The following is a 25207-nucleotide window of genomic DNA, read 5'->3' on the forward strand; positions in this document are numbered from 1 at the left end:
GTAGTGAAATAAATACCCTTGCATCAGCTTCTTTATGCAAATGGAGCAGGAGTAATACTGCTAATTTATAGTGTATGGGCATGTTTTGTGTTTACTGAGCAGGAATGTGCCTGGTACTCTTTTCACATTTTCTGGATCAAGAAATTGAAGTGTAGGGAGAGTATTTATTTATTTATTTATTTATTTATTTATTTATTTGAGAGGCAGGTGTGGAGATCATGACCTGGCTGAACTCAAGAGTTGGATGCTTAACTGACTGAGCCATCCAGACCCCCAGAGAGAGTAGGTATTTTTAAAAAGATGGAAACTAAGGTGTGAGAGATTAAGCAACTCACTAACGGTTATATGGAGATCAAGTGGCAGAGCAGGGATCTGCACCCAGAGTGTTCTGAGCTCTTAAGCCGTGTTGCTGCACTGTCTTTGGAGTAGATACCCCCAGCCCTGAACAAGTAACTAGACAGACTTGCACTCTCCCGATGGTCATGTGTGAGTTCCTATTACCCCTCAGCTTCACCAATACCTGATATTATAAAATGTTTAAATACTTGCCAATCTGACAGGCAACAAATAGTATCTGGTTATTTTAATTTGCATTTCCCAGATTTCTGGCCATGTTGAACATCTTCTTAAAGTTTATCAGACATTTGTATTCCCTTTTCTGGGATTTATTTTAACTAGATCTGGGATGTGAGGGCGATCTGGTTGCAACATCTGTCACCTCATTGATCGCCAGTCTTGATTTGGCTGCTCTATTGGCTAGCCGGGTGTCCCCTTCCGCCTTCACCTCTCTCTGTGCATCCCTCCGCAAGCTGCTGCGCAGGCCTAAGACCACCAGCCCCGATAAGGGAGGATTGTTCTTAGATCAAGAGTGTAGGAGTACCTGCGCTCTCCTGCTAGAACCTCCCAACAAAGTCTCAAGGTCCATTGTAGGAGAATATAGGGTAAAAAAGTATAAAAATATGGATCCTAAAACTGAAGGATTAGATGTAAAGGTGAAATGAATCCATACGCTGGATCTCTCTTGGCTCTGTCCACACACGCACGCTCGCACACTAAAGATCTGATATGTATTTCTGTATGTTTCCACATAAATACCTGTAGCATATTAAATTATATAGTCAGTATGTGCACACGTATCATACAAATGGCTTACAGACATGCTATGTGGCCTGGCTGTTGATGAACGATACATTCTGTGCGGGTCATTGTCAGCCGCTCCCCATCTAGCTTCATTGTCTGTCTTGCTATGCCCCAGCCTGGGAGGATGGCCTGCACAGGACTGCCTCGCACTGGGTCCTGTGCCCTTTGGCTTCTGGCTGGGTTCAGCCAATGTCAGGGCCTGCAGGAGATCAGAGGGCAGCAGGAGAAACAACCTCCGTTTTATCTCTCTTCTGTGTCTCCACTGCTGCCTCGCTGTGAATGTGGTAGTACTTGCTTCCACCGTGGCCACAGCTCTTGCTGGCAGGGCTCCGGCTCTCACGGGATGCAGGTGGTACAATTTTCTCCCCTTGCCCTTTGAGGCCCACGGCTTGTCAGAGCTTCCCAGTGTTCTACCTCCTGGGGGTTTCCCACCCCTTACCGGTCCCTGTCCCTCTGCCCACTCTTCTGCAAGTAGTCCTATGAAAATCTCCTTGGCTATGTGATTTTGAGTAGCTTGTCCGGTTTTTTGCTGGGACGTTCCTGGGCGCAGCTTCTAATTAGAGTACTAACATTTTAATCTAAGTGTAGCTAGGAAAATCTCTTTCCTGATTTTGGTCCAAATCCTCTTCTTTAGAAAATCAGATTCCGCATAATCCACTTATTTATTCCACATGAAGTAGATCCACGCCAATCAGCACTGGACTGAGTATTTGCTTTTCTCATAGCTGTGATTCTTTCCAGCAAGAGTGAAATCTGAAGTTCAAGCTGATGTTTTGATAGTATCACCAATTGCTTTGTGCAGGCTAAATTTGTACCCGAAAGAGCATAAATGTTTTTTACTTTGGAAAATTTTAAATATATATAAAAGTAGATAGAATAATGTAATGAACCCATATCTACCCCAAACTCAGTTTCAATAATTATCAACACATAACCAGTCTTATTTCATTTATACCTGCCTCCACTTGCTCTCTTTTCATATTATTTTGAAGAAATCTTAGAGATTGTATCACTTCCTCCATAAGTATTTTGGTAGATGTCCTTGATATCATCAAATATGTAGTGTTCAGAAGTCCACTTGTCTTATATTACATGTTTAATAGTTTGAATTAAGACTCCACATTTCAATTGATTATCATGTTTGTCATTCTCCTTTGATCCACTGGTTTCTCACCCATTTCTTTTTTCCCCTTGCGATTTGTTGGTTGAAGACACAGAGTCAGTTGTTCGAAGAATTTCCCATAATTTGAAATTTGCTCTTTGCATGTCCATATAGTTTTGTAACATCTCTCTCTAAACTCTGTGTTTCCTGTAAGTTAGTAGTTGGAAAGTGGTAAGGGTTTTAGCAGATTCAAGTTAGTTGTGTGTGCTTTTTTAAGACCATTTAAAAAATGGTGTTGTATTCTTTCATCAAGAAACTTCTAATCTCTAGTTGCCCTTCTTTTAGAGATGTTAGTAGCCATTGATTCTCAAAGCCTAGGTTCACTTGGAGTTGCAAAATGGTAGTAGCCACATTCTGTTATTTCTTCATTTATTGTCTGGAATATTTCTGTTAAGAAAAATCCAAAAGCAAAATTTTCCCTTATCTACTATTTGTTTATCTGGTGGTACAGTTTATACTGGGAAGGCAGAAGAAATGATCAATTTTTAAAAATTTTTTACTATTTTTAAAATATTGAGTTGGTTTATTATATCCTCCAATGGGGACTAGTTTATTTTAATATAATTATGAATTCATGAAATTAGACACATTACTGTGTTTCAGTTATATCCTTAATTGAATCAAATTGTCCCCTCTTTGGCTCCTTTAAATTGGCTATAAGTCTTATTGACATAACCCTAACAGTCTTTGATAGCTTTCTTGCTCTCTGGTATTCTAAACTCATCTTATACATTTATGGCCCTAGATTTGGAATCAGCCCATTCTCCCAGGATTCCTGTTTTTTTTTTTTTCTTTTTTTTTTTAATTGGAAAATGATTTTTCAAGATGAGAATTTGAGCATTAGGGGTATTTATTGCCATTGGATTTCTCTTTGTTTCTAGGCCTTTCCATTGGCAGAATTCAGGGGGGGAAAAAACAATACAAAATGTATTATGAGTTATTTTACCTTCAATTCAAATTTAGATCTACATTTGAATCACTTTTCTAGTGTACAGAATGTAGGTCTGAAGTTCACTGTAAATAAGAATTAAAGCATTATATGTTTGTTTTGTTGTCCAAAAATGCATATTTAACAATTTCAGAATGCAAGTAGCAGTTGTGTTGTTGTCTCTTCGGTGCTTTTGGTTACCTGAAGCTGACTTTCCAATAGATTTCTCAGGATAGGTCCTCATTTCTTAAATTCCTGGATGTTTATAAAACTTCATGGCTTTTATAACAAAAAGTGATTATCTGGTATTCTATCCTAATAGTTAGTACTGAACAGTACCCCTTAGAGAATAGAACCCTGCAAATGGCCTCTTTCTGTATATAAATGGCACATCCCTGATGCACTTTTTAATCAGGGACTTTTCTGGTTTTAGCAGTTCTTTCAAATTCTCACATCTTTCTTCTTATATTCTCATTGAACCTGAATACATATGTCCTTAATTCTGCACATGTCCTCAAAAATATTAAAATCTAGTGAATTTTTACATTCACTCGATATTTTCTTTAAGTTTTTTGGTGGTGCAGAGGGACAGGGAGCGAGAAAATCTTAAGCAGGCTCCACACCCAGTGCGGAGCCCAACTTGGGGCTCAATCTCATGACCCTGAGATCATGATGAGACGAAATCAAGTTGAACACTTAACCGACCGAGCCACCCAGGCACCACCAACTTGAATATTTTTTTAAAAGTATATTTTAAAGGGACAAATTGTAATTTATGCCAAGCATATAATATAGAGAGCATATATTACATATAATTAGGTATTTATGTATTATATATAACAGTATGTATCATGTATATGTGTTATAAGGAGTTGCTCACAGGAGAGAGAAGAGGTGAAGAAGGAAGACAGACTCAATTTTGGCTATAATAAATGTAAGTAAAAATATTTTATAGGCAATTATAAATGCATAAACACACATACACACATACACACATATATAGCACATACTTGTTTTTTATGTATAATTTGGCTGTACATTCCAAAAGGTATATCACCTAAAGACAACACACACACACACAAACATATCTATAGTAACTTTCTCACAGACTGAATCACATAAATGTCACAGGCTCCACAGAGACTGGTATTTTTTATTTCTTTCAGTCAAGATACTGTGTTAATAAATAGAATCAAATTAAAATGTACTTCCAAGTATATATTTCCTCTTAAACGTTGTTGGTTATTTACAAGTGAGTCTAAAATATTTTCACTTAAATGAATTATATCCCAAGTTGAGTCCAGCGTCCATCTTCACTACCTCCTGCTCTCATCAGCAATCCACACACACACCAAAATATCTCTGAAAACAATTCCCGTTCACATTTCTCATTTCTGTCTGGTCCATTCTTATAATCCACCAGACCCACAACTTTTGCATCACCTGTGGTTCTTTTCTCTCCTCTCTTACCTCTTCCACGTTCAGTGTGTCGTATCTCCCTTGGGAAGACTCCTTGTATTCGCTCCTTCATCTCTAGTTCCCCTGTATATGCTTTAGTACGCAGCATTTTTAACACCAAAGCCATGTTGTATTTCTCACTGGAATGAGACTAGGTTTTGAAACCACAGAGGCTTTGGTTCAAATTCTGGCTCTGCCACTTACAATTTATATGATTTTATTGATGAATCAATCTCTCTGTTGTTGAGCTTCTTCATCAGAATGTCTAGGTAATATTAATTCCTTACGGGGCTGATGTGAGTACAGAGGTAATAACGGTTCTGACAAAAGCACTGTGTCTAACGTAAAGTGGATATGGAGCTAAATATTCTGTTTTCTTCCTCTTTTAACAACTTGTAGCACTTCACTAATAGGCATGACCTGGCTCTAAGAACTCTGAGTGTCCATTTTCCCTTATCCAGGGTGAATATAAAGAAATTTAGCCACCAAATAGTCTATTTCTCTCCCTCTCTTCTCTGCCTTGATTACGTTCCCCAAATCCAAACTGACCTTTTATATCTTTCCCTAACCCTGATTTTCACATTGTCCCTCATTACAATGAGTGGATCTTGGTTTTATTCTCTGTCCTCCTGTCCCTGCCTTAATAATCTGCTTAGTGATCCAGTCCTTCCTTGACCAAGGTACCTGCTTTCATCTTGACAGTATCTCTTCTAAGGGCTGGGTCTTCTCAATCCTTGCTTGTTAATTGGAGCTTTGCCAACCATTGGCAGGGTTTCCTGATATGAACGACCAATGCTGCTTGTCTGTGTGCTCAGATCTCTAAGTATCACATAATCCTGGATTCCTCACTAACTTGTTTGCAAACCCTATTTTGTCCATGTTGGATTGCCTTGATGCTAACTGCCTCATGAAACTTCTGCTTGCCACATCAAGATTCCACCCCAAATATGCTAATGGGTTTATCTGCTCAGTGTCTAGGCTTCCAGACCTGTAGCCCTGATTCAAAAATGTGACTGTCTTTATCTGTTCTTTCTCCCTAATTAACAAGATGTGCCCTGCTATGTAACATCATTAGCTTGTCCTTGGAGTTTTGAAACAACTTATCTGTTCTCCCTGTATCCACATATTCTTTTCTGTGCTCAAAGTATCCAGTTGACTGAAGCTAGACTAACCATCAAAGCACATAACTCTTGCTTTTTTACTCCTTACTCACTGACCATACTTCCCTGTTAGATCATGTCTGGTGTTTCAAAGCCTGTCTTTGAAGTTCCTCTGTAATCTGACTCTCTTTAGAGAAATGACCTTACTCCTGGCGGCAACCTTCACTCCCTCAGGCCTGTCTACACTGGCCTCTAGCCAGTTATATTCTTTCTTATCATTCTGCCACTGCTTGGGCTCCTCCACTCAGAAGCAGCAGCTTCCATTCTCCCCTCCTACAATCAAATGCCACCTTTTCTTGAGTCCTAATCAAGCTCCATCTTTCTCAGAAGGCTTCTCTCACATTGTCCCTGCTCACATTTCTCTTTTCTTCTCAACTCCTACAGTTTTTACACAATACCACTTACCTTGAGAGTATACTTGATTATACAGCTAATTAATATATATTAGACACAGTTCAGTGAATGATGTCCATAGTGTAGACTAAATCAAAAACCTGGCAGTCATTCTAGAACTTTCTCAAATCCTTCCATATTGTATTCTTATAAATTTACCCCCAAATCTGTCCTGAATTCACCTCTTTCTATGGGTTCTTCCCCTGCCAAAGCACTCTTCATTTCTCTCCTGTTTAAGTGAACCTCCCTCCTAACTGGACTCCCTCTCTTCAGTCTTGACTCATTCGCATCTATACTCCACATAACAACCAGAGCAATGTTTCTAAAAGGCAAATTCCCTCATTTGAAAACATTCCATGGCTTTCTTTTGCTCTTCAGGCAAAATCCAAAGTCATTCACATAGCTCAAAAGACCTTTATACTCTGGTCCCAGCCTACTTCCCCAAGTTTACTTTTAACATTTCCCCACCTCTACCCATCCCATGTCCTTTGTACGGCATGCTACAGGCACTCTGAACTCCTTGCAGTTCCTCTGTGAGCATGCTCTGTCCTTCTTCAGGGCCTTTGGATCTGCTACGAAACACCACTCCCCATCTGACTCCCTTCTCCTGGTTAATGCTCTTCTTTCTGGCTTCAGCCTAGATATCACTTGCTTAGAGAAAGCTTCTCTGAGTCACCAAATCAAGGCTGGTCACCTGATTTTGTTCTTCTGTACCATAGTTTATGGTTCTTTTCATACAATTTTAGCATACTGCTTGTGGTTGCCCCTTTACTGTCACCAGATAATAACCTTCCTGAAGGCAATGGCTCTGTCTTATCCAGTTTTATATTCTCACTGTCCATCACAGTTCCAGGCACAGAATAGACATATAGTAAATAATTATCCAAAGAAATGAATGGAAAAAGGGAAGGAAGAATAGAGAAATGGGTGAAAGAAAGACAGGTGAGAGAGGGAGGGGAAGATTGCACTCTCTTCTAAACTATGAACAGGCAGAATCTATACCTTATACTTCATTTGAGTAACACACTCTGTTATGTTAATTGATTAATAACAGCCAGGACATACTTGGAGTCTTTGTAGATGTTCTCACTGCTGGAAACTTTTTTCCCCTAGATATTCACAAGTCAGTCTCCTTCACTTTATTCTACATTTTGCTCAAATATGGCAATTCTTAGACTTTTACTTCCACCATTCCATTCCCATTTCCAGCACACACTGTCACATCTTTCTCCTATTTCTTACATAGGCTCCTAAACTACTGCATTAGTTTTCTTTTGCTGCATAACAATTTATCACAAATTTAACAAACATTTTGTAGGTCCCAAGCTCATCATGGCGTGGTTGAATGCTCTGCTTCATGTTTGCTTAGGTCTGAAATCAAGGTACAAGCAGGGCTGAATTTTCTCTGGAGACTCTGGGGAAAATCTGCTTTTGGGCTCATTCAGGCTGTTGGCAGAAACCAGTTCATTGCAGTTGTAGAAGTGGGTCTCAGTTTTCTTGCTGGCTACTAGCCAGCGGGTTCTCACTGCTCTTGGAGGACGTTCTCATGTCCTTGCCGTATGGCCTCCTTCATCATCAGCATCAGAGAATGTTCCTCACATTGAATCATGCCACACTTCAAATCTCTGACTTCCCTGTTTTGACCTCCACATGCAGATAAAAGATTTATGTTATTAAATCAGGCCCATCCAGATAATCTCCCTATCTTAAATTTAACTGATTTGGGACCTAAACTACATCTACAAAATCACCTTTGCCATATAAGGTAACATAGTCACAGGAGTGATTTTTGTTATATTTACATTTCCACCTCAACTCAAGGCCAGGGAATTACATAAGAGCAAGAGTCATTGGAGGATATCTTATAATTCTTTCTACCACAAAGACATATGACATCCTTGTTTATTATTATAATTATAACTATAATAATAATAATTATTATTATTTTGGTTTCAGTCTCCCTCCATTATAGGGAAAGCTGAATGAGGACTGGGATTTCTGCATGTTTTGTTAACTGTTGTATCCCATTGGTGCTTGGAATAGTGTCTGGATAATGTCACAGATGCTCAATAAATACATCTTGAGTGAATGAATGTGTCAGATGCACAAATATTAATTCTTTTTTTAAATCTTGAAGATACCTTGAAAAATATTTGAGATGCAGAAATGAAGTTCTAGTATCTAAGTGGATATTAATTCAACTCATATATTTTTAAATAAATACTTCATAATCAATTTTTTATGTCAAAAGAGATACTTGGTGGTAGTTTTCTATGTATGCTCCCCTTTTGTCACCTAGAGCATAAAGCAGAGCTATCCTAGCTGATGAGACAATTCATAGTAACTTTGATAAAACACCCATGTCATGTTTTATCTTCTTTTATTTTTTCTTCTTGACCTTGAAAGCCAGAAGAAGTTGGCATGCTCTCTCTCTCTCTCTCTCTCTGTCTCTCTCCACATACTACTAGGACGTTAGTAAGAATTGATTTATCATGGCTTTAATTCAGCTCAGTCTTCAAGCCTTCAGCTCCAGTTGGCCTAATGAAGGAATTAGTTATGCATGTGGGGTGGGAAATCAGGTTTATATATAGCACTCTATGATAAAATAAGAAGTGAAGATATAGCACAAGTACTCTTAAAATGAAAGGAATATATTAAGGTGTACTGTTCTGGTAAAATAACCCATTCTACAAAAGGAGAGGCATATATTAAGAAACACATTCCTAAATATGAAGCAGTTATATATCATTATAGAAACAAGATTTTCAAGAATGTGAATCAATTTCTCCTTTATCACATGCTTACATTTTTCTACTCACAATTATTTTGAGTTGTTATTTTGGATAGCACACATGGAGTGACTTTTTAAAAGTGGACCATGTTGAATTGGTGGTTCTCTATATATGCAAACTTGTGCATATTATATCAGTTATGGCTATATGACTACATATAATGTCCTCAAGTTTTATTCATGTTGTCACAAATAGCAGGATTTCCTTCTTTTTTAAATGGCTGAATAATACTTCATTTTCTATGTGTGTGTCACATTTTTAAAATCCATTATCCACTGATGGACACTTAGGCAGAATCTATACCTTATACTTCATTTGAGTAACACACTCTGTTATGTTAATTGATTAATAACAGCCAGGACATACTTAGAGTCTTTGTAGATGTTCTCACTGCTGGAAACTTTTTTCCCCTAGATATTCACAAGTCAGTCTCCTTCACTTTATTCTACATTTTGCTCAAATATGGCAATTCTTAGACTTTTACTTCCACCATTCCATTCCCATTTCCAGCACACACTGTCACATCTTTTCTGACCACAGAAAAAAAAATGGAACTGCCTCTCAAAACAGAACTATCAAGAACTGTGAAGGACCTGAGTTTTTATCCTGCTTGCAAGTTAACAAATTAGCTTAACATAGTTTCTAAAATGCTGGGTTAAAGACAGAGGACTTTGTTACACATGGCACGACAAGCAACATGAGCATCAGCATATTTGCATCAGTTCCTCTTGACTCCAACTCCCAGGGAGTCAAAACAGATAAGCCCAACCAAATGAATGCCAGAGGTTGCATGAAGACAAACCGTGAGTTTAGGGAACCTGAATCTTTTATGAAGGACAGTAAGTATGACTGCTTTGCTTTAGATGAAAACATTGTCTCTGTTTCCAAGGTGGTTTGCTATTCTTCAAAAATAGTCCAGAAAATGGGCCATCGGTGACTTACTTTACAAGAAATGTGAGACACCCATGGAGAATCATCTCCAAGTAAGAACCTACCATAAGGAGAGTAATTAGATGAAACCCTTTATTTGCCCCACTTTTGAGATTTATTGTACCATTCATACCAAGGCTGTGCTCTTCTTGGGTTTTCTGGGCTGCTCCCCACCAATTATCAAGCATAGCAAGGGAGCAGACTGGACAATTCCTACTCAACATGGAACTCTTTCAATTACTCTAATGAGTAATATTTACTCTGGGGCTCCCCATCAGCTTTGCTCTGATTTTCTCAAAACTCTAATTCAGTCTGAGGCTTTTTTTACCCTATCCTCCTTCCTTCCCTCACTCCTTTCACAGGTGTCATGTCCCCATCATAATTTGAAGACTCTCCACACCTATTCCTATTCCCTCTCCTTTTTTCCCTTCACAGGTGTTTTCTCCAAGAAAATCCTTGTGTATCTAATGCTATGTTGACATTTGCTTCTTAGAGAATCTGAACTGACACAGTAAGTACTAAGAGTGGCCTGAGAAAATAGGCAATAAGACTGGGGTTTGGGATTGGATCACTCACTCTCTAGCTGGAATGTGATACATAGATAATCTCTGGTGAAAGATGAAAAAAGATGATGAATTATTTGCTTAAAAATTCAGTGGTGATGAATCACTAAATTCTATTTCCTGAAACCAATACTACACTATATGTTAGCTAACTTGAATTTAAATAAATAAAAAATAAATTTAGGAAAAGGAAAAAATTAAAAATTGAAGTGAAAGTTATAAACCATAAAAAAAAAAAAAAGAATTCACTGGTGGTGACTCTGGAAAATACTCCAGTAGAGGGGAACTCCTTGCCCGGTGTGATGATAAAGATATTTGAAAGGTATTGAGAGAATAATCCCTCCAAAGACAGTGGAGTTGACTGCTTATTAATAAGTTGTATTGATGACCTGCAGAGGGATAATGATATATTGAAGACAGTTAAACAATAATTAAAAGTAAAGTGTAAGAGACAGTGAACTTTTTTTGCAAGTGACCGAACAGACCCTTACTTCTTGTAGTAGAAGCACTGATACAAGGAAGAACAACACAGGACTTAAATATTATAGTCACATAGCTCCAGAGACATTGAAATGCTGAGGTAAATTCTGTGCTCTAGTTTGGAAATTTGTACCCTAACATATGGAATGGGTGTTTTCAAGGATTCGGGCACTGAAGATGACCCTGAACTCCCAGAGTTGCAGAGGTGGCCCATTCTACACCCTATTAAGAGTTCAAACTTCTTCCAGGGGAGGACACTTTCTTTTAAGTCAATAGATGACTCCTTCAGGAGTTGCTCCTAACTACTTTCCTGGTTATTAGGCTGATAACTAGGGAGAAATCTCAACATAACCTGGCTGGGGGAAAGCTGGAATTGTAAGGCAGAAAAGTGATTCCACTCCAAAGAAGCTGCAGAAATTGGTAGGGGTGAGGGGAATATTAGTAGGAGCTGGAGGAATATGCTCAGGATTGGTTTTTGAATGATGAAACATGAGGGCCTTAACATAAGACTGGAAAATCAAGTATTCTTTGATTTTGGACACTTTCTCAGGTATAGGACTTTAGCACCCTGGCAGAGAACCAGAGAGCAAACTTACTGCTAGACAGGTTCTTAGAAGCCTGGGGAAAGCACTGGCCTACACTTATCATGGTAGATCCTGGGGGATGGCATAGAAAGGCAAAGGGTGGTAGGCATGCTGGAATGGATATATCGTATGAATTTAGGAGACATGCAAGAGGATTGTGTTCTATAAGAGGGTCTAGAAGACATGCCATTTACTGAGGGCATCAAGAACCTACTGATGACAGGGGTGCCAACATTTCTAAGTTCAGTGCTGATAGTCAGCTAAATTGGGCTCCTACCATCTAGGAAGGGTGAGTAGTTCATCTTCACAGTATCTAATATTTATACTGGGAAGGGTTTAACTTCCCTACTTGCAGAGCCTCTGCAAGCACCACTATCTGGGAACTTATGGAATGTTTGGTCCATATGCAAGGAATCCCAAACATCATAATATCCAAATAGGGGACTTATTTTATAGTGAAAGAGGTGTGAGATTCAGATCTATTTTTTTAAAGATTTTATTTATTTATTTGAGAGAGAGAGAGAGAGCACAAGCAGGGGGGAGGGGCAGAGGGAGACAGAGAAGCAGACTCCCACTGAGCAGGGAGCCCAATGTGGGGCTCGATCCCAGGACGCTGGGATCATGACCTGACCCGAAGGCAGACGCTTAACCGACTGAGCCACCCTCAGGCGCCCTCAGATCTATTTTTTATATAACATACAACACTATCTAAAAGAGGTCTGCTATAACATTGGAATGGCCTATTGGAGGCACAACTGAGGCACCAGTTCCAAGGTAACACTCTGAAAGGATGGGGTGCCATTCTTCAAGTCACAGGATATATACTAATCAGAGACTCCTAGATAGCTCTGTATTTCCAACAGGAAGAGTTCAAGGGTCTGGAAACCAATGGGTTAAAGCATGAGTGGTCCTACTTATCAACCCTAAGGATCCATTAGAAGACATTGTGCCTATAAGGGTTGTATTCTTGATAGGAGACATGGCATGATCATATCTGAACTATAAGCTACGGATACTGCCTTGGCACTTTTGACTTCTTGTTCCTAGGAACTAAAAGGCAAGGAGTCATTAAACAGGTAATTGACCCTGATCAGCAGGAGGAATCAAGCCTGCTTTTACAAGGGGGGTTGTGATGAATACATGTGGAACCAAGGTGATCCACTTGGGAACATCTTGGTGCTTCCTGCCCAGTTCTAAGTGTGAGCAGAAACTGCAATAACTCCACCCAAAGAAGGATATAATTACCCAGTGAGTCACAGCCATCAGCAATGAGGGTTGGGGTAAGCTACTATCAGTAGTTGGGGTTCTTTTGTTGGGTAAGCTACTAAGATCTTTAGAAGTTGGGTTGGGTAAGCTATCAAGATTTGCAAAGTGAAAACCAAGGGTGATGGGAACTTTAAATGAATAGCAGGGAAAGATAGTGGACCTCTTGTGGCCCAGAAACCAAACATGGTGATGGAGATTGTAGTTTGTCCCTCTTGGAAGGTGAGATTCACAAAAATTGTGGAAAAACTGCTCTCTGAAAATAAATGAAGAAATGAATCTTTGTGGCAGACAGGGTGGGCTGTGGCACACATGGGAGTTTGCCAGTCAGATCCTCCTAAAAGAGAAAAACTCCCATGAAGAGTACAGTTAGCTGACAACTTCGGGATCCTGCTGCAGAATTCTTGCCTTGGCCTTGCTCTTGTTGGGCTGGTCTTAGGGAACAACTGAACATGGTGAGGATACAGAGCCAAGCCATCTAGCTCAATGAAAGACTCCTCTAATAGGTGATATTTTACACTGAGGCTCCCTTCAGACTTGCCAAGATTTTCAGAGTTCTACCTCAGTCTTCTGTTTTTACACAATATTCCTCCTTTCCTTTTTTCTTTTCACAGGGAGTCATCACAACATTTCAATCTGAAGGTTCTCGAGCTCTTCTGTTTTTCTCTCAACCTTCCTCCTCCCTTAATAAATCTCTACACATGTAATTTCATTTTAAAATATGCTTTTGGGGGACCTAAGGTGATACAACAACTTATCAAGATTTGTGGCATGCAGGTAAAGCCATGCTTAGGGGAAAATCTTCACGTTATACACTTATGTTATAGAAGAAGAAAGGTCTAAAATCGATATAATCTACTTAAACTAGGAAAAAGCAAATTAAACCCAAAGTATACAGAGGAAAGAAATAATAAAAAGCAGCAAAATTTAATGAAATAGAAAATATAAAAAAACAAGAGAAGCAAATAAAAAAAACTTTGAAAAGATCAATAAATTTGATAAATTTCTAGTCAAACTAGTCAAGAAAAAAAAAAAGAAGACGACGTAATTACCAGTATTAGTAATGAAAAAGGAAACATCACTGCAAACCTCAGAAGCTTTCAAAGGATAATAAGAAAATAATCTGAATGATGCACACCAATAAAATCAACAACATGATGTCATGGAACAGTTATTGAAACACACATCCTACCAAAGCTCACTCATGAAGAAATATTTAGCCTGAATATGTACATTTCTATTAAACAAATTTAATTACTTATCCAAAACCTTCCTACAGAGAAACTCCAAACCCAGATGACTTTGCTTGTGAATTCTACCAAACTTTTGAGAATAAATAATACAAGCTGACAAACTCTATTTAGGAAATAGAATAAATGGGTATTCTTTTCAACTAATTTTGTGAGGCCAGCATTACCCTAGAAAACAAACCTCCAAACCAATATTCCTCATGAGAATAAATGCAAAATTCCTTAATATGAGTTTAGTTAATTGAATGCAACAATAAATATCATGACCAAGAGATATTTACCCCAGGATAATGTCAGATTGGTTCAACATTCAAAAATTAATCTAGGTAATTCACCATATTAACAAATCATATGATTATCTCAATAGAGAAAAAATATTTGACAAACTTCAACATCCATTCCTGATAGAAGCTCTTAGAAAACTTAGAAGGGAACTTCTTCAACCTGATAAAGGGCATCTATGAAAAACCTGTATCTAAAACCATTGTTGATGGTGTAAGACTGTTTTCTTCCTAAGATCAAGAACAAGTTGTGACTATCTGTTCTCAGCACTTCTATTGAACATTGTACTGGAGATCCTAGCCAATGAAATACATTGAGTAAAATGCATAAAAGGAAAATGCGTTGTCAAGGAAAAAGTAAAGCTGTCTTTATTTTTAGTAATGGTGTTATTTTTATAACCTAAAAAAAAGCCACTAAAATTTAGGAGTAGTGGGTAAAAATGAACTATATCATATTTTTGCAACTTCTATCTAGTTTGCTATTAATAAGTGGGTTGAAGCTACAATGTGTGAGAGAGTGGGGTGGGGAGGGGCAGAAGAAGGGGGGAGAGAGAATCTTAAGCAGGCTCCATGCCCAGCATTGAGACCAACATGGGGCTCAATCTCAGGACCCTGAAATCATGACCTGAGCCGAAACCAGGAGTCAGACACTTAACCTGACTAGCCAGCCAGCTGCCCCCTAGAGTGTTTTTTATAAAGACAAACTGCAGTGTGGAGAGAACTGATTTCACTGGAGAGAATAATACAGATGTTTGAACCATATTCTTCGAAAGCCAAATAGCATCAAAATATCAATGGACATAAAACATATTATCCTGTGAAATGCCACAGCTAATCTTTGAAAACAGCCTGATCAATGAAGTATGGGGAAAACTGCATATGGAATGAGCAAGTGTGGTACTTATTTTCTTCCCTCAGAGTTACCCATATAATTTAAGCATTAGTTTTAGTAGGTAAGTGATTTAAGAATCCAGAAGACAGAATGTAACTGCCATATTCTTTATATTTTATTTTATAAAGAAGGAGAGGAAACACAGTCATGGCTGTGGGGTTCATAATTTGGCTCTTAAACACAGATTGTATAAAATTACAGTGGAGCAATGAGTAAATACAGATAATGACCACTCACCGAGGTGATTTCTGGCTTTTCAACCTCAATTCTCAGATTGGCTTCATGATCATTGTGGCTTATGAATTCTGTTCTAAAAAAGTTCTAATGGAAATAATGTAATTGTTATGATCTTGGATATAACATTATATAGTTTGATAAAAAGCACTTTCTTTCTTTGGAATTTTATTTTGAAAAGTCAGAAATATTGGCTTGACAAAATGGTAAGTAAAATTACTTCAAATACTTTATACCTTAAACACTATAAAGAAATTTTGTCCTAATTCCTAATTTACAACCTAATGAATAGCCTGCAGTGTCTTAGTATAATTTTTCATATTCAGAGATTGACTGTCCATGTACTAAGGGCTAAGTTAACTGCATCTCTGCTGTGTTTCCTATTGTTTTAAGAAAGTAAATGTAAAGTGCTCTCTCTTTTGCCATTTTAGTCTGGGTATGTGTCTACAGACAACCAATAACTCTATCATTGTGGGTCATATCGTGAAATAGAGAAGACATGCAAATCAGGACATACAAACTAGTTTTGCCTGCGTCATATGCTTATTTTGTGTTCATGGACATTTCAACTTTGGGGGGTCTCATTTATTTTATCAGTAAAATGTAAATAATAATAATTCTCCCCAATATCTCAGATATTAAACATGTGAAAATTATTTAATCTATGTAAATATCTCATTAAGTGGGCCATCTAGATTTGATGAAATCTTTAGCCTCCATGTCCTGCCATGGATTTGTATCTTTACACGAGAGAGTACAGAGTAGTGGAAAGAGCATCTTTCTTGGAATCTGGCAGGCTTATGTTGGAATCTGGGTTCCATTATTTACTAGCTGTGAAATCTCTGGCAGTTTACTCAGCTTTTTTGAGTTAATCTGTAAAATAAGATTGGTAATTTCTTTTGGAGTTTGGGATATTACAGTTAATATATAATGTACCTGGTGCATAGTATTTATGCTTAATATAGGTGCACTTATTTTGAGGTGTGTAATCTTCTTTCCTTGATGCTCCAGGAGAACATTCCAGAGCTAGAAACAAAATGATGAAGATCTATCTCATCACTTCATATACTCTGAACTTAAGGTGGAGCATGGAGGCAGCTGATATGAGTATCACCTCTGCATAGCTGCATAGTGACATTTAATATAATGCTAGGACTTCTAGTACCTCCTCACCTGTAAAAGTGGATAACAATACCATCTTCCCAGAGGGTCAAAAGGAATATATATTCCTGTGTCTGGTATATAGTTCATGATTGATAAACATGTAATTGCTTTACTAAACTTGGTAAAGAAAGAGAGCATTATATTTCTAAAATTTCTACTACTGCCCATCAGTGAATTCATTCTTTCTCTTTCAGACATCAGATCTCGGACATGCCCCATAGCTTTTCTCAGAAGAATAAATTTCATCTGAGCAATACCTCTCCAGTATAATAAGCAACATTTTAAAATCACTCAACTTAAAGTTTCTCCCCTTTTCCCAGCTCAGAGTGGGAAGCCTAGAGGGGAGAAGGGGAGCAGGGCTGACTTGCCCCTCTTGCTTCCTTGCCCTCCTCAATTCCTAGCTGTACTCTATCTGGTAGCCCAGGGTTACTGAGCCCAGGGGGAAGAAGACATTAGGGACAATACCTGCATTGCATGACTGTTTCTTTAGGGGCTGATGCACAGTTGTTAATTCTTTCTCTCATGAATGTACTTTTTGTGTTTTTTAGAGATCCTGCAAGGGCATCCCTTGTTCACATAAATGCCTCTCTTATGGCTGGTCGTTTCCAGTCTCCCTTTACCTGCTGGTGTTCTGGCTTCTACCTAGCTTTGTGCTTTATCTCCTTTGGGATTCCGTGGTTCTCCAGAGAAGGAATCCCCTTGAGGGGAATCCATTCTAAAATGACCTCAGTTTTGTTTTCCCAAAGATTAGCTTGGCCCAAGGGAAAATTCATGCTTCCTTGCCCCACATTTTGTTGAAACACTGTGTATTCTCAATACTACCTTTTGTTTTGTTTTGTTCTCTCTCTTCCTGTTTCAGGTTAAAATTCCATGGGGTGCCCATCAGACTCTCAGAGTGATCCCCTTGGAGCCTGTTTGGCAGCTAACCTCATCCTCCCCTGCAGGGGATGGGTGGCAGTAGAAGATAGATGCAGCCCACCAACAATAACTACCCCCAAACTCACTTCCTCATGACTTTAATTTGCAAATTCTTCTTCCCTTCACTTCCTTGAGAGGGAAGCCTTTGACACTTCAAAGACTATCTCCAAAATTCTCTTCCCCTCTTCTACATGATTGGAAGGAGGATATCTCAAGTTGGTAGAGCCAGTTTCACAATGCAGAAGCATGTTTCTCTTTCAGACATTTAATATAAGATCTGAAAAATATTTGGTGCCTATTGTATTATTCTCAGACTTTGAGGCTCAGCCCAGGGCAGAATAATTCCATTTTAGAATTTTGTTAGAAATATTGAATATTGCAACTCAAATTAAAATTGGTTGCCTCATGGCCAGACATGGCACCATTCTTTTTCTTTTTTTCTGCTGCAAGAACAATTAGATTAATTTCATTGAGAAAAAAAAAAAAAAGAATTAACAATTGGGTTCCTAGTCAAATACTGTCCAGTTTTTTTCAGATTTACTGAGAAATAATTGACATATGTCACTGTATAAGTTTAAGGTGTACAGCATGATGGTCTGATTTACATATAGTGTGAAATGACTATACATTAGGTTTAGTTAACATCCATCATCTCATGTAGATACAATGGAAAGAAAAAAAATTCTTGTGATGAGAACTCTTGGGATCTACCCTCTTAACAACTCCCCTGTGTACTGTATGCATCACACAGCAGTGTTGGCTATAGGCATCATGTTGTACATCATATCCTTAGTACTTGTTATAAATGGAAGTAAATTTGGATCCATTGAAAACTTTCCTCCAGTTCCTCCTCCCCCAATATTGCACACCGCCCCCCCCAAACTGATCTCATTTTCTGAGTTTGGTGTTTGGGGCTTTGGTTTTTATTTTGTTGTTGTTGTTGTTGTTAAGATTCCACATATAAGTGAGATCATATGATTGTCTTTCTCTGTCTGACTTATTTCATTTAGCATAATGTTTTCAAGGTCTATCCATGTTGTCTCAAATGGTAGGATTTCCTTTTTTTCCCCCCAATGGCTGAATAAAATTCCATTGTGTGTGTATACATATATATATATATATACCACAACTTCTTCATCAATTCATCTACTGATGTACACTTAGATATTTCCATGTCTTGGCTATCGTAAATAATGCTGCTGTGAATATGGGGGTGCAGTTACCTTTTCACATTTAGTGGTTTATTTTCCCTTTGGATATATTCCCAGAGTGGAATTACTGGATCATATGGTAGTTCTATTTTTAATTTTTTGAGGAACCTCCCTACTGTTTTCCACAGTGGCTGTACCAGTTTGCATTCCCACCAACAGGGCACAAGCTTCCCTTTTTTCCACATCCACGTCAGCATTTGTCATCTCTCTCTCTTTTTTTTTTTTTTTTGAGAGAGAGAGAGAGAGCGTGAGCATGAGCAGGGAGGGGCAGAGGGAGAAGGCTAGAGAATCTTCTTTTTTTTTTTAATTTTATTTTTATTTTAGAGAGAGAGTGTATGCATGAGCAGGGGAGGGGCAGAGAGAGGGGAAGAAGGAATCTCAAGCAGACTCCCTGCTGAGTGAGGAGCCCGAAGCAGGGCTTGATCCCATGACTCTGAGATCATGACCTGAGCTGAAATCAAGAGTCTGAGGCTTAACTGACTGAGCCACCAGGGCACCCCTTGTCATCTCTTATCTTTTTGATGATGGCTATTATAACAGATATGAGGTGATATATCATTGTGGTTTTAATTTGAATTTTCTGAATGACTAGTGATACTGAGCATCTTTTCATGTATCTGTTGGGTATTTATATATTTTCTTTGGAAAAATGTCTATTCAGGTCTTTTGCCCATTTTTTATATTGGATTATTTGTTTTTTTGCTTTGAGTTGTATGAGTTCTTTATATATTTTGGATATTAATCCCTTATCAGATACATGGTTTGCAAATATTTTTTCTCATTCTGTAGGTTCTTTCACTTATTGATGGTTTTTTTTTTTTGCTGTGAGGAAGCTTTTCAGCTCAGTGTAGTCCCACGTGTTTTTGATTTTTTTAATTTGTGTATTAGATGTGATTTCCAAAAAATCATTACCAAGACCCATGTCAAGGAGCTTTTTTCCTATGTTTTCTTCAAGGAGTTTCATGGTTTCAGGTATTACATGTAAGACTATTTCAAGTTAAATTTGATGAGCACCACTCTTTAGTTAGAAGAAATGCAATGCCAATGCCTGGAAAAGAGAAAAAAACATTAAACTGTAATTTAAAACTTTACAGTTTTGGTCTCACTTAAAAATTTCAAACTTGGAATTACATTGCATTAATTGTGCTATCACATTATTACTAACTATCATTGGTAACAGTTATGAAAGGGTATGATTAGTTGATCAGTGGAATTTTTTTAGCTTTTATGAAAGAATATTTGCATGGGAGACAGAATTAGATGGGATGAATAAATGATTTTCTTCAATGAGGGCAGTTTAAAGTTGTATGATCAGTCCATGGATTTTTTTTTTTAATGGCATAGAGGGGTTTCTCTCTTTTTTTTTTTTATTTATTTATTCATGAGAGACCGAGCGAGAGAGAAAGGCAGAGGGAGAAGCAGGCTCCCAAGGAGCAGGGAGCCCGATGCGGGACTCGATCCCAGGACCCTGAGATCATGACCTGAGCCAAAGGTAGACGCTTAACCATCTGAGCCACCCAGGCGCCCGAGGGGTTTCTCTTTGATTAAATAAGATTATTTTAAAAAACAATTCTCTACAAAAACCTTCAAAAGGCTTTTTTGTTTGCTGTGATAGGCTATGCCATGAAGAGACATTGTGAACTTCTCCTTGACGTAGGCATGGTCATAGAGTCATTGTACTTGATTATAGAAAATTTGTTCCTCAGTGAATTAATTCCTTTAAAAACAACCAACCAACGAACCAACCAACCAATACTTGGACAAGCAAAAGCATTCATGTCTTTGCAGGTCTAACAGTTGAGCATATTTTATGTTCTAAGCATTATCATGGTGGAGTTTATAGTTTAGTCAAGGATGATAAGAGTAAACCTGGCCAGATGCTTGCCAGAGGTGGCCGAGATACTGGCAAGGGTAGGAATAGGGGTTTAGGAGCTTGAATTTCAGTATGACTACATATTAGAATTTGGGGTGGGGGAAAGAGTATCATCTGTGGAAAAGACTAAAGCTGAAGAGTGTAGGTGAAACTAGTTCATGCAATCTTCTTAATGAATTTAGATCTTCTCCAAGGAACAACAGTCAGTTAAGAAATCTAGGTTAGATAATAACCTGATGTGTCTTGACTTCCTTGATAGATTATAAATCCCTCAATGGCAGGGTCCATTTTCCCCATGCTTTCAATGATATCAGCATTTTTATCTAGAATTGTGCACAAAGTAGGTGCTAAAAAGTATCTCACTAATGATAATCAGGAAGACTTGCTTCTAGAACATTAGTTTTATGAGAGCACATAACTAAAAGTAGTCCCCTATAAGCTACTGGATTTTAGGTTAAAAGAGAATATAGTATATACTTAAAAAAAAATGTGTGGCATTTTCTCTTTGAGACCTTGGGAAAGAATAAGGGTGGTGTTAGTGGAGAAAACACTTACTTTAACAGTAGCCAGACCTAAGTTTTTATTTTCTATTTGCTATGTGACCTTGGGTTTCATCTGTCTTCATCCATGAAGCAAAGGCAATAATACTTTTTTCACAATACTTTATTTAATACTTAATTCATAAAATGGTCAGGAATATCAGAGGATAAAATGTGTGTAGTAAAGTAGCTGATTCAATAAATAATAGTGAGATTCTATATATACAAAATACTTTAAATATTTTGGCTTCACAACCTTGATAAAATGTTTTATGTTCATGGTGACATTTGCTCAAATAATAGAAAAAATATTTTTTTGACTGATTTCAAAGTAATACATACAACTCAAATTATAATTTTTTTCTAAAATTTAATTTTAGTTTATTTTACCCGTGGTCAGTAAGTAAGAAAGTATTGAATAAAACTCATGTGCCAGTCATCTGTGGAAGAAAAGACAATGAAGTTCACCACTAATGGACTGGTGAGGAGAGAAGGTTATATGGGACACGGCTGTTTGTGTTCTAAAGAAGAGGTCTTAGTCAGTGAGGGAACTCACTGATTTGAGATGACTAAACCTAGGGTTTCTTTGGAAATGTTCACAGCAATGTGTCTAAATTTTGTTTTGAGAACATTTAGTTGAGAAAATTTTAAAGCAATTTCTGCAATTAAAATGTATGTGCTAATGGTTTAACATTAGCAGTGAAAATTAAAGGTAGAAAACAGATTACTTGCTCATTTCTTCCAGGATACAAACGACTATTAAATACAGTCTTATGTTTGAGAGGGAAAAAAAGAAATTCCTAATTGCTCTACCACCTATTCTAAACAAAAGCTTTGGAAAAAAATATTTTTCAAGGGATAAATGCACAAGCAGAATTCATTTATCATGTGGCTCAGTGCCTTCCCCTAGAGATTCTGTTTTCATCGTTAGGAGTTGCCCTTCCACAATTTCTCTCTCTTAAAGTATCGGGATTGAGATGAAAGAATGGAAGGTAATACAGGAGCAGCGATGGGTTGAGGCAGAAATAATGCAACAGCAACAAATGCAGCCTCTAGCAGAATACATGGCCCTGTTGTTCGTTTCTCATTCTTGGATGTCTGCGCAGGATGATCACCTCAGACAAGGGAGTCTTACCTAACCCCCTGTGGTGAATAATTGTGTCTGCCAAAAAGATATGTTGGGAGTCCTGATTCCCCAAGGAGAGAAAGATCTGGGGACACAGCGACACGGGGAAGAAGCCCATATGTCACCAGGGGCAGAGATTGGAGTGACAGAGCTGCCAGTAAAGGAATACCAGGGATTTACGGCAGCTACCAGCAGCTAGGAAGAGGTGGTGAAAAGAGTCGTCCTTAGAGCCTTCAAGGGTCCCCGCCAACACCTTGGTTTCAGAATTCTGGCCTCCAGAAGTGTGAGAGAATAGATTTCTGTTGTTTCAAGCCACCCAATTTGTGGTTCTCAGGGCAGCTTTAGGGAATTAATACACCCCAGAGCAGGTCCTTTCCCCTGTGATAAGCCTCTTTGAGCTTCTATTCCTCTTCCTCAAAGCCCTTTCAAAATTAAAGGGAACATTTTTTTTTAAAGCAGGCCATTCTGAGGGAAGGGACCATGAATATTTTGTTTATCCCTGTAACCTCAGCACTCCTATATTGCCTGGAATAAATAGGTAGTCAATAAATATATTTTTTAAAGATTTTATTTATTTATTTGAGAGAGAGAGAGATAGCTGAGCAGGGAGCCTCACGCAGGGTTTGATCCCAGCACCCTGGGATCATGACCTGAGCCGAAGACAGACGCTTAACCGACTGAGCCATCAATAAATATTTTTTAAATGCAGAAATAAATCGATCTGCTGTGTTATTTCTTAGACGTATACATGTCATAACTCCGTATAATTCTGAAGTCAGGTCTGTTGGTTTCTATGTCAGTTAAAACTCTTTTAGTGACATGCAATGGAAAACAAAATTCAAACAGCGAAAACAAACAAATGAACAAAAGACTCATACGCTGGTTTGATCTTCAAAGGCCAGTGGTACAACTAGCTCTGGGTGAGGACTGATCCAGCCACCTGTTTAAACAATATCACTAAGATCTGGCTTCTCTTTGTCTCTCTGCTCTACTTCCACTTGGGTTAGCTTTATTCTCAGGCTCTATATGGTGGCTTCCCCTCTGGTTACAAAGTGCCTAAGGCAAGCCTCATACCATTAAAGCATACCATCTAAAAAAAGACTAATTATTGTAGCTTGTGCACATGTCATGAGATTTGTTCTCTATATTTCCATTCTTGAACCAACTGCGGAGCTTAATTCAAAGGCTGGACATAGGGGTCATTCCCGTCCCAACCACATGGCTAAGGATTTGGGAGGAATAAACTTTCCAAGGAAGATCAGAGTATTGTTGATGGAGAAAAGCAGGTATGGATGCCAGGTGGCAACCAACTTATGTCTAACAGTTTATTGTGACATTGACCACAATAAAATCTCCTAAGGTTGAAAATATTTAGCTTTAATGATGATAAATTTTGTATCACAGAATTAACTAGGTGATTATTACAGTTGGCTTTAAAATGAATGGAAATATTTCAACAAATGAATGTGAAGTCAGTGTTCTAGACTTGGTTTTAGAATGTCGACTCAAGTTACTGTCTTGTTACTATTATATTTCACATATGATATGAAGAGTACAATAACATGATTTTTATTCCTAATATTTATATGCCTCTCCTAACCTACTTAGCATAAAATCATGAACCTAGCTGGAGATAAATTATTAACGATTATAGTCACTGTCATCATAGAATTCAGTCTCAAATTTTAATAGACATTCTTCAAATGATTCATAAACATAATTTTGTCACTAAAACTGAAAATAACTGACATTAAGGTGATGTAAAAATATTGATAAAACAGAAGTAAAACATTGTCTACACTTTCGATATATACATGACTGACTATAATAACTTTTTAGTAAGAAACTTAGTAAGAAATTAATTTGACCCAGATCTGAACCTTGGAAATTTTTGGTTTATATAGAGATTAAAATAGACTGTTTTCTTGATCCATTACAGCCATTGATATGTGAAAGTGTAATGATGGCATCTTTCATTGACTACTTACACGTATATACAAAATACAAATACCAAAAAGCATAGCTTTAGTATCAATGATGCAGGATGCTGTAATATACAAAAACATGCACTGATTTATGCTTTATTATATATAGTTGCTTTTTTCATGTCTGTTAAAAAGAAGTAAACAGGTTGGATGTATATGCATATACAGCACCTTCTAGAAGGAGAAAGGAGTTTATGTGGCAGTCTTGAGCATTCTGTCTCAAGAGAGGGTTTCTCTATTGTGATGCATTGATAGACTTCCCTTTAACTTGAGTAAAATATTTTTCAAGGACATCCAATGATCTACCATTTTATGTTCACTGGATAGATTTTTCTACTTAACTTCCTAAATGTCTGATTTATCAGAAAAGATTTGCCTTGGCTAGTGGGCAAAAGTATTGATGTGTGTTCTAATTTAAATTAATAAACTGGCATTCGGGTTTTCTAAGCAGTGCCCTGTGAGTTTGACGAATTTGAATCTTACCCGTTCAGGAAGAACAGATGAAACTGCATTCCTGGAGCAGTCCAGGTGGGGCCAAATATGGTACCATGGTGGCTACTCCATGATCTGGCTCCTGGAGAGGGATTGCCTGAATATCCTGCTCTCTCCTTCTTTAGTTGCATGTACTGGGATCATTAATGTAAGGAAGGGTAATGGTGGAGGAGGGAGGCAATTGTCATTTTATAAGGAAAACCAAAGAAGGAAATAACATGTTATAAACAAGTTTAGACCGTGTTCAGAATCCCCGGTCAAGACATTTCACTGGAACTAGAAAAATAAAACAGTGTAACTGTAACACATCGACCAGGGTCTTTACTTGCAGTAGTTCTTTACCTGCAGGGTGTATATGTAATTAATTTTGAGTCTAAACTCAAGATTTT

This window comes from Neomonachus schauinslandi, chromosome 14 (assembly GCF_002201575.2).
Source record: "Neomonachus schauinslandi chromosome 14, ASM220157v2, whole genome shotgun sequence".
NCBI lineage: Eukaryota > Metazoa > Chordata > Mammalia > Carnivora > Phocidae > Neomonachus > Neomonachus schauinslandi.